Genomic DNA, 10,773 nt, shown 5'->3' with positions numbered 1-10,773 from the left:
ATGAGTAAATGAGGCAGAATTCAAAATTCAAAGATGTCTGAGTCCAAAGCCATGTTATCTTCAATTATCTGCATGATGAAATGAGATGGTGGTTCTAGTCCTGACTTCAGATTAGTGGTTCTCAACCCTGGAGAGCACTTATTTATAAAGCAGCAACTGCCAGGACCCTGTTACAATTCAACTAAACCAGTCTCAGGCTCAAGGCAGCCTAGGCATCGAATATTTTCAAAGTCTCCTCAGGAGATTCTAACAGGCAGCCAGAGCTGAGAACCACTCAACTCTCTCAAGGTTCTTCCAGTCTCAACAGTCTAGTCCTTTTATATATGGTGGTGATTGTCAGATTGAGATCAGTGCTGGTAGAAGCAGGGACATTCCAGGACTTTCCTCCACTGGGGTTCCACATCACCACTGTGCACTTTAGAAGAAAGGTGAGGGCAGGTAGAGCTCCTGACGCCTAAGGCCACTGCACGGAGTTTTAAAACACAGTAGAGAACCCACACGGAGTGCCGAGCAGCTGCATGAGTGCTGGTGAAGGGAGTGATGAGAACCCAAGCTCCCTCTTCAATGTGCGGTTGACAGACCAACAGCATCCTTCACACATGGAGGAAGGAGCAGCCTGGGAAATGTCCCAAACAAATGCAGCTGTTCTTTGTTTCTGGAGAGGATGCCAATAACATTTTGTTCCTTGGGGTTCTCAAGAGTGAGAAGTGTGCATAGCTATAAAAACAAACCCATAGGGATAATGATCATACTAACCTACATGTCATATAGATACTTATTTAAGTTAATGAAGTCATAACAGATATTCGGACCTAGAGTCTATTACAGACTTTATATCGAGGCATTCAATAAAGGGAAGAAGAATAGTTCATCAGCCACTGGATGCCTTTTGGGATATTTCGGTCACTCAGAGTCAAATTTCTGCAGCTTCCGAAATGGGGGTCATATCAGGAACTCATCCCAAAGTCTGGTCCACATACATCTAATCTGTCCACTCTGATTTGCTCCTTATAACAATTCTGTGACATACATGATCAGGTAGCAGTATTCCTATGTTACAGAGTTAGAAACTGAGGCTTAAAAAGGTTAAGTGATGCTCAATGACTAGGAGATACACATCCTACATTCAGGCATACCTCCCTGGATGCTGAAATCTCAAGTCAACATTCAACTGAGGCAGGAGGCTATTGCCCTACTCAGGCACCCATGGACGCAAAACCTACCAACCAAATGAACGCAGAGACATTCCAGTAAAGACACACGTATTGGATTCCGATTATTTATTACTGACATGTTACGGCTTTAACCACTGCACTCCCTCTCTGCGATCCACGAAGAATACACCTAAGGCTAGCAGAGGGGACCCAGACTCTGGGGCCTTTCTCATTCCTCATGACCCCCATCCCAGTCTCAAGAAGCAGGCAATGCAATGCTAAACCTTCATGTGCCCTGCCTCTGGTACAGGCCCGGTACCCCAAAAACATTCAGTTAGAGGATGAATAAGAACATTACCACCCGTGAGAGATGGTCGAGAAAAAGCAATAATAGTTAGGGATGGACTGGCACTATCCAATAGAAATAGAGCATAAGCCACACACATAAGTTTAAATTTCTAGTACATATTAAAAAGGGTAACAAGAACAGGTGAAATTAATAATATATTTTATTTAACCCAGTATATCCAAAATATTTCAAATTATGATATAGAATTCAAATTATTTGCATTATATTTGCATATTATTCAAATAATTCACATTATTTTTTAAAATTTCAGATTACATAATCTACATAAAAAATCTGTAATTAGATATCTCTTTTTTTAAATTTTGGTAGTAAGTCTTTAAATCTGGTGTGCACTTGACACCTGTGGCACATTACAATTCAGATGAGCCACGTTTCACGTGCTCAGTAGCCACATGTGGCTAGTGGCTACTGTACTGGCTAGTGCAGGTCTAAACCACCACAACATAAATATCAGGCTGCTGTACCTACTATATAGAATTAGCTTTCTTTTTTTTTTAAGATTTTATTTATTTGAGAGAGAAAGAGAAGGAGCAGGAGGAGGGAGAAACAAACTTCCCACTGAGCAGGGAGCCTGAGGCAGGGCTCGATCCCAGGACTCCAGGATCATGACCTGAGCCGAAGGCAGACCCTAACTAACTGAGCCACCCAGGCGCCCCTATAAAGTTAGCTCTCTGATTGCTTGCTCATTATTTGGGGTTTGATTGGCAGCAAGCTAGATTCTGATTTAACATGAAGGATAGGGTTCCCACTGGTAAGACAGCAGAGTTTTTATTGAGTACTGTTATTGCCAGATACTGCATTTGGCTCTGGGAACACAAGGGTGAGCAAAACAGAGCCCTGGAATGCTCTGAGAGGCGATATTTAAGAAAAGGATAACTATCCAACCGTCTGAAGTTCTGGGAGGACAGTTCTAATTAGAAGCTCATGGGGTTACAGAGAGAAATAATGAAAAATGGAGATGATATAAAATTAAAATTCAACAAGTGTCCCATTATGGCTCCACAACTACTATGGGTGGTAGGTTATATGAAAAATATGTTAAGAGAGGATGTTAAGCATCTAGAAGACTTATATATAAAAGAGCTGTGTGTTTTGGTTCCCACAATGCTTCTCACTGAGACAGGATTTGAGTTAAAGTCATTTATCTTGGAGACAATCTTAGGAAACATGGTAAGGGAGAGGGGGCAGGCCAATCCATGATGCATGAGTGAGTGGGTCATTGCTAGGGACAACTAGGGCTCGATCCCTCTGGGGATCCTCTCAGAGACTTGCATAGAACACAGAATCCCCTCGCTGGGGCACCAGGGAGCTGGGCTGTTTATCCTCCAGCTCCAACCCTTGCTGATTCAAGATCTCCTCTGGGGCATCAACACTTGGTGCTTTCAGTCCGCCGTGCATTTGGCCTGAGCTCACGCCTGCTGCCAGAGAAGACCCACGAGAAGGGAAGGAAGGGACTGGAAGCTATGAGTGTGCGTGAACTGTTGTAGGCAATTGTGGAGTAGACCAAGAAGATACGACTTGGGCCCCAACAGTGTCTGCAACAATGACTGACACTCCAAAGTGCCTCTTACCACAGTACTGGACACTGTTCTAAGCACTTCACACACATTAACGCACTTAATCTTCACAACTCTATGAGGTAAAGTACCTATTACTATCCCCATTTCAGAAAGGAGAAAATGAACCTCAGAGAGGTTATGGAATTGTCCCATGGTCAGGAGGAGACAGGACCAGGCTCAGAGTTGGGTGTCTTAATCACTGTGCTCCAAGTCACCAAATGCTAAGGGTACTCTCAAAAACCAAGCCAGCCTTTCAGAGAAGCCTTCCCAGTCATGCTTCACAAATACTTTATCTTCTGTTTCAACAGACTTGCCTTTGAACTCTCAATTTTACATTCTGGACTATCTACACAGCTCTTACCATCAAAATCTCTGCAGAATACGTGGAAAGAAGAGCTCTCCAAATCCAGAGCTAGGCTAGAACAGGTTATCAAAGATAGAGGTCTGCTGAGCTGTGTGTTGTAGAAATAAAGGGAGTATTTTTATATGTCAAGTACCAAGATTGCACGTCTCCAAAACTGTTCGTAAAATCACAGTATACAAAGACAGTTTTCTCCGGAATCCTCGTTCCAATAGGTGAAATATTGAGGGGCTGGACCCTCATGGAACAAATTCATTTTTATCCCACCCACTGCCTTCTGGCCGCCTCTGTTGGATCTGTCTTCCTCGCAGCATGGTGGTATCTCAGACAGACACCTTATCTTTTCCAGTCAGCCAGAAATCAAAGGTGTCTCATTTTTCAGGTATGAAAAAGTCCAGTTCGTCTAACACTAAGCTAAGCTTCAATCTCTCACGTATTTCAAAGCTCCCCTCCTCCCTCATTCAGGCCTGAGCCCAGGTCAAATACTTACATTAAGGAAGGGAAGTGGGTATTGAACAGTTCCTTACTTAACCTAAAACGCCCTCTCCTCAACTTACTCTGTGGCTTCTAACTCCTCCAGCACTAGGGCAAGGAGAGGGAGGAGAGGGAAAGGGGCACAAAGCTATACTTGACCAGCACTGTAGCAATGTGGTCATGTGTCCACTACCTGGCAAATCGTGGCTTTTTCTTTCATACACCACTTTCGCTGGTTTTTTGGAGATCTCCTTGCTGGGGACATCTCCCTGAACAGAGTAATATCTCCTGGCTGACCACTCAAGATCCTCTTAGCTCCTAGAGGACAGCTGACCCATCAGTGTCTGCCAGGTTGTCTAGTCCCTGTGGGAAGACCCTTTGGGCAGGGTCCTTTCAAGGAAACCAGAGCCTGGCTTTCATCTGAGGTGTCCTCCCTGAACCACAGCTGACAAGATGACACCCACCCCTGCCCATGACGGATGGCAGTGTTATTTGCTGTCCCTTCGGCCCTTCTCTTCACCCTACTATTGGGGACAATTCTATCAAACTTTCCCCCTCAGACTTTGCAGACTCTGTGCCCTGCCAACTCTAGAGAACATTCGTCAAACTTACCCAAGAGTTCTCTCTGAATCCATGGCCATCTTGGGTTTCTGCAGTAATGTGAGTCACTAGTTTAGGGGTGAGTGGTCAACAACCCATACCTTCGACCCTTCTCCAGCTCCTCTCACACATTTGATTTGAGTAGGGGGATGGGAAGAAATTCTCTCTTCAGGGGAATTCGCTCTCACTAACCTTCTTTCAGCATTGTTATTGTCTTTTTTTATGTATAGGTGAGGGTGGGTGATACGCTATGGGGGGCAAAAGTCATTCCAACTTCTTAGCAAGTCTTGTTGATGGTCTAGCACCCCCCGCCCTCAGCTTCAGAGCCTGAGCCAATAGGGCCATGCTATTTCCTATTGTGCTACAGATGCAGAGAGCTGGCCACCTCTCCAGGCTGGCTTAAATACAGCTCTGCTTAGTCACACAGGAGAAAACTGTAATTGAATTAAGTAATCAATTAAGGAATTAAATTTGAGCAATCAAATTACCTCAAGCCGTTTTCCAACATTCGGTTTTAATATTCATAAGCTTAAGCTTTGTTTGTCTTTTCTAACCCTAGAACAATTCCTAAAATTGCTGAAAGAGTGGGAGAAATGCTTTTTTTTTCTTTTAGGTACATGGCAAATAAGCCAGGTATAATTAGAAAAGTGGTTCAAGGACCCATAGTTCCACCAAAACACCAATCACTTAACAATAAAGAAGCCTTAACACAAGGGGCATCAGAATATAAGCTTTTGAAAGCCGTGGTCCCCACTTCCACTAGCACTTAGCCGCAGAAGAAACTTGAATTAAGTTAATTCCGAGACTAAATGATTTCTCTTTCCATCCCATGGGACACAGAGGGGGAGCCAGATCAAGAGAATACATTTTTAAATGCTTAGTGAAACTTCACATTCAAAGAAATGTACATCTCCCTTTCTCTCTGCTCATATATATGAAATCTCTTCCACTTGAACAGGTTGACCTATAAGCCATTCTTTCCATGGCATTTTTCTTCCTTCTTATAGAGAATCTGTGTGAATCATTGTGGCCATAAAACTATATGACTAAACACTGATAATTACATGACTTTTCACTGGAAGAGAAGAAGGTTTTAGTCCTCCATCTCTCGTTGGAGCCGTCTTACTCAGCCATAGATTTTCTGTCAGTGTGCAGCCAAGAGTCGGGCTTCGCTGGCCAGAAGGGTCTGACTGTCTGTCAGTGGAAGACTCAGGCCCGGCAGCCAAGACCTGGGGGGGCAGCTTGCTGCAGCTTTCCTAGAATCCTTGTTCAGGCTGGGCCTCTGCCTGGCCCACGGGGGTGGCCCTGGCCCAGAGCTGGCAGCACCCCGGCCTCCCGCACCCCCACAGGCTCTCGGCCAGCTCCCTCTGCCTGATCCTGCATGGCGACAGGATGCCTGGGCGTACAGGGACAAACCTTCTCTCCTTCCACTCTGACATGACATCAGCCGGCACAAGAAGTGCCAAAGGACAGGAGATTGGTTTAATAACTGATTTCGCCTGTTGCCTCAAAATAAAAATGATGTGCCTTCAAATTACAACATGTTCCCTTCATAATATTGAACACAGTATTTATGGAACAGCAGTTCCAGCGATGGCCCCCCACTCGGTACCTTCCTTCCAAGTGCCCTCAGATGCATTAGCTCATTGGAACCTGACACTGCAGGTGGGGAGTTGGGGGGAGGCTGCGCGAATATTATGACCCCTCTTTAAAGTCATGGATGCAGCTTGCCTCGGTCACGAAGCTAGGCACTTGCAGGGTCAGAACTGAAAGCCCGGTCTCCTCACCCACGCAGTCCTACTGCATTAACTGGGGAGAGGAAGGCTGCATGGCATTTTTTAAAGAAGAGTTTGCATCTTTTTTCTGATTACAGAAGTAATGTGTATTCATGGGGGAAAAAAATGAAAAACACAAAGCACTAGAAAAAAAAAGAAAAATCACCCATATTCCCAGACAGACACAATGACAGCTATTAACATTTGGATGTGTAATCGCGTCTGTACATTTTTCTTTAAAAATGGTTTCCCACTGTGCACACTGTTGTCAAATGACGTTTCTTTCATTTGCTTCTCAATTATAAAGGTAACACATGCTTATTACAGGGAAACCAGAAAACATGAATGATCGCAACGTCACACCCACCCACCAAGAGGCAACCATTGAGCAGCACTTCCCTTGAATCTGACATTTAGAAAGGCTATAAAGTTGCAACATGCCTCTGAGGCGAGGGTAAGACGTTTCAGGGAAGACTAAGGAATCAGTCCTCTGCCATTTAGAATCTAAGCTGATTTGTCTGGAATGAATGTCTCTGTATTCCAGCTTCCCTATTCATAAATACAGGCAAGGATTTCCGATTAACTTCACAAGAATATTTTGGGGATCAGTGATATAACATTTGTTCGGAGTTTTGGATGTTTTGAAGGAAATCTATAATCTCCAGGCCATGGACCATACTCATTCAATTTAAGTTTCTCTTTGCCAGGCCAGACCACGCGGAATTGGGGCCACATAAGAACAGCAGAAGGTGGTTTGGCCAGAGATACACACTTCAGCTTTATCTGGGCCAGGGAATGGAAGGAGATGACAAAGCAGAGGAGAATGTGGAAGTCCATTCTTCCTCTGTTCAGGCAAAACCACCCCAGCCACATCCATGCACAGGTGCTAAATGCTCTATGAGGGAGACAGCTCTCTAGTCTAAGACACACATACTGATTTTTCTTTGAAATCTATCTATCTATCTATCTATCTTTGCATGTATCTCTCTAAATTTCCTTGAAAGTGATAGCATGTGGAATGGTCCACCATTTAATTTAATAACTATCTTAATCATATTGCTGTGCCTACATAAATTGAATAGACATGATGTCTTAACCAGCCAAATGGCAGCACCAAGATGAAAGTGTTTGGATGCTACAGAACGTAAAGTGTCAATGGTAACCCCTAAGCTGGCGGACTTTTGGTCACGGCCTCAGAGAGGCCGCAGACTAAAGCCCTCAGGTCTGTGTTACCTGGCTAAGATGAAACAGAACTAAAGAAACAAATGAGAACATTCAGCATGCTCCCGATGGATACAGTGCACTGTTAGCTCACACACACTCATGCCCTGTGCTTCCCAAGGCCTCTCCTTCTCCTCAAAAGTCCTATGTGTTTATGGCAAACGACACCACTGTCCATCCAGTTGCCCCTAAGCCAAATTCCTCAGCATCATTCTTGGCACCTCCCTCTTTTTCATTCCCCATATCCAATGAATCACCCAGCCTTGCTGATTCTATCTTCTAACTATGTATCAAGTCCTCACTTTCTTGCACCCCCACTTCTGCCAGCACAGCCCAAGTTGCACGCGCTCTCCTGCTCTCGACTTCTCGGTGGTTCCCACTTCCATTCTTGCTGTCCCTCTGCCAGAGTGATCCTTCCGAAACACAGATCTGACAGTGCTACCCCTCTACTGAAAACCCTCCGACAGTTTCCCATAGTTCTTTGAATCAAAGAGTCATTTCTATACAGTAAAAATCACTCTTTTGAGTGCATGATTTTGACAAGCCCACATAGTCAATGTAACTATCACAGCATTCAAAATAGAGAGCAGATCGCTTTTGTGATTAAAAATAAAGCTGTTACAAAAACTCAGGGTTTTGTGTGTGAAAGTAAGTTTTCCTTCTACTGGTAAATAGCCAGGAATGGTATTTCTGGGTCTTATGGCAAATGGATATTTAACTTCATAAGTAACTGCCAAGCTGCGCTCCAAATGGGCTGTACCATTTTGCTTTCCTATGTTGTAGGATCGAGTCCGAACTCCACAGTAGGCTTTCCAGGGTCCTCCTCTCCTGCCTCCCTCCTCTCCCTGCACCCACAGCTCTGTCCACCGCCCCACCCCCTCCACACCCTTTCCACACCCGTCACCCAGCGACGCTCCACTGCTTTCACTGCTGCTGCTCTACTCATCTCCAGGACTTCCCACAGGCTGTGTCTTCTGCCCAGAATACTTGCGCACGCCCCCTCCTTACCTAAGCATCGCTTTTAACTGACCAGTTCACTGGCTTAAAGGTCATCTCTATCAGGAAGCTTTTCCTGAGCCTAAATCATTTCCCCATGTACTTCTTTCATTTCCTCATTCAGCAAAGGTTTGATCAATAACCACTAGGACCGAGGCTCTGTTCCAGGCACCAGGGAGATGGTAGGGAGAGAAACAGATGAAAGTCCAGGCTCCTCTGGAGCTGACAGACAACGGACAACGTCACCACCGACAGAACAAGTACATACTAGAACGTCGGGTGATAGCAAGGACTACAAAAAAAAAAATAAAATAAAGCAGAGCCATGGGCAAAACCAGAGTCAAATGTGGGGCTACTTTAGATGGGCCATCTGGAGGACACCTCTCGGGGGTGTGAGTGGTCCAAGGGAGCAGCTCTGCAATCGCTGGGGAAAGCTAACTCCAAGCAGAGTGAGCAGCAAGGACAACGATGTTAAGGAAGAAATGAGGCATGAGGAAGCCGTCAGGTTCAGGAAGCAGCCTGGGGACCAGTGGCAGGAAAGCCAGGGAAGAGGCCCAGAAGACAGGGTCGGCAGGGGCCAGGGACACGCCGCACCCGAAACAATGCTTAGGACGCTGCCCGGCTACTGGTTCCTAAGTTGCTTGTCCTTCCCATTCGGCTGTGTGTCCTGTGAGGCTCACATTGTCTCTTCTGCTCATCGCTGAGTGTCAGCACTCAGCACAGTGTCGGCTGCACCGTAGCTTCTCAAGAAATCTCTGAATGGACGAGTAAGTGGATGAAATACTCAACCACATGAGGTCCCTTGCTTGAATGACAAATCCCTGAGAAGACACATGCACCCATGTCACTGGTGGAGAAAGAGAGGCTCAGAGGACTTGACATGACTTTCAGCGAGGGAGAGGGGAGGAGCACGGTTAGAATTCAGCCCCCTCACCATACCTGCGCTGTTTGTCCTGGGCCAAGAAGCAACACATTCTCATACCCAAACATCTTTCTGCCTATCCTTATTCTCTGTCTGCTGACCGGAAATTTGAAAGACTATCTCTGGACCATCCCTTGGGCAGCAGCTGGGGGTGGAGCGGGGTCAGCCCAGGAGTCAACAAATGTTTTTTATTTGACCCACAGAATGATTTCCAAAAACTGGGAAATGTCATCTTAAAAAAATCAAAATCTCTGGCTTATCTTGAAAAATCTGAAGATGTGGCAATGCTGAGTCTGCGATCTCCAAAGAAAAGCCCACCGAGCAGAGTAGTGACTGACTGTCCCTCTACACAGCACGTGTCCCCTACAGTTTGCCACAGCCCTCAACACGCTGGCACCACGGACCTGGCCAACTTCACTAGCTTACGTTACTCATCTCCAGGCCACAGGTTTAATGCCCCACGGCCCATGCTTCAGGGCCGTGGTGGGGGGAGTTTGGAGACCAGGGCCAGTCCCCTCGTGTCTTCCCTTTCTCCTTCTAGCACATTTGGGGGGTGAACCCAGAATGGAATGACAATCCAGAGTAGCCGAAAACTCAGGAAGTCAGGACACAGGGCAATGCCCCCCCAAAGCTCTGTGTAGCGCAAGAGATTCTAAGAGGAAGGCAGGGAAGCGACCGTGAAGACGGATCCCCCCCCACCCAGGGCACAGGCTCTTACCTGCGTAGAAGCCTGTGTGGTTTGCGGCGCCAGCTGGCAGCACCCCTGCTTCTCCCTTGGCGATTTAACTCTGCGAGGAGTCTAGATTTATTGTTCTACTGAAGCATCGATGCGTAGCAGGCAGTACCGATCTGAGTTACAGTCTGGCTCAGGAGAACTCTGGAAGGGAGCTACAAGAAATTTTCCATGCCAGCTTATGTAATCCCGGGTCTACCACAAATCCTGGCACACAGTCGCTAAATAAGTCCTTGCTGAAGATGAATGAACTCCGTGCAAGTGACTTGTCCTGCTTCGTCTGTAGGGCGAGGGGTCTTCGCTCAGCCAACCCTGAAGACTTCACACGGCTCCCACACTCCCTAGTTCTATGGATTTCTAAGTAGTTACGTGCAGAGTAGAGGTCAGCAATAAATACCACGGGTCTCCTCCATTTCCTGGTCATAGTACCACGGACTTTAATGAGGGCAGAAAAACAATCAGGAAGGCTCCGATTTTCCAGGGCTGAGCTAAAATAATGCCATTAGTCATAGCTGTGGTTCTCAGCATTGGTGTCAGGGCGCACAAATCAAAAGTTTACATTTTGCATATGAGCGGCGTTTATTTGCCAAAAATGAATTCATCAGAAT

General features: G+C 45.9%; 1 long non-coding RNA gene across 3 annotated transcripts in view; it reads right to left on the bottom strand.

The window, feature by feature from the left end:
* LOC103664693 overlaps positions 1-10,460 on the bottom strand; it is a 62,262-nt gene extending 51,802 nt beyond the window's left edge. For all 3 annotated transcript variants that reach the window (XR_005834880.1, XR_005834879.1, XR_569131.1), the window contains exon 1: positions 10,151-10,460. This is a non-coding gene — a long non-coding RNA (uncharacterized LOC103664693). The remainder of the gene's footprint in view (positions 1-10,150) is intronic.
* Positions 10,461-10,773: the final 313 nt, after the last annotated feature.

This window comes from Ursus maritimus, unplaced genomic scaffold (genome assembly GCF_017311325.1).
Source record: "Ursus maritimus isolate PB19 unplaced genomic scaffold, ASM1731132v1 scaffold_15, whole genome shotgun sequence".
Lineage (NCBI taxonomy): Eukaryota > Metazoa > Chordata > Mammalia > Carnivora > Ursidae > Ursus > Ursus maritimus.
The sequence above is the reverse complement of the archived record's forward strand: the minus strand, read 5'-3'. Positions and strand labels throughout refer to the sequence as shown.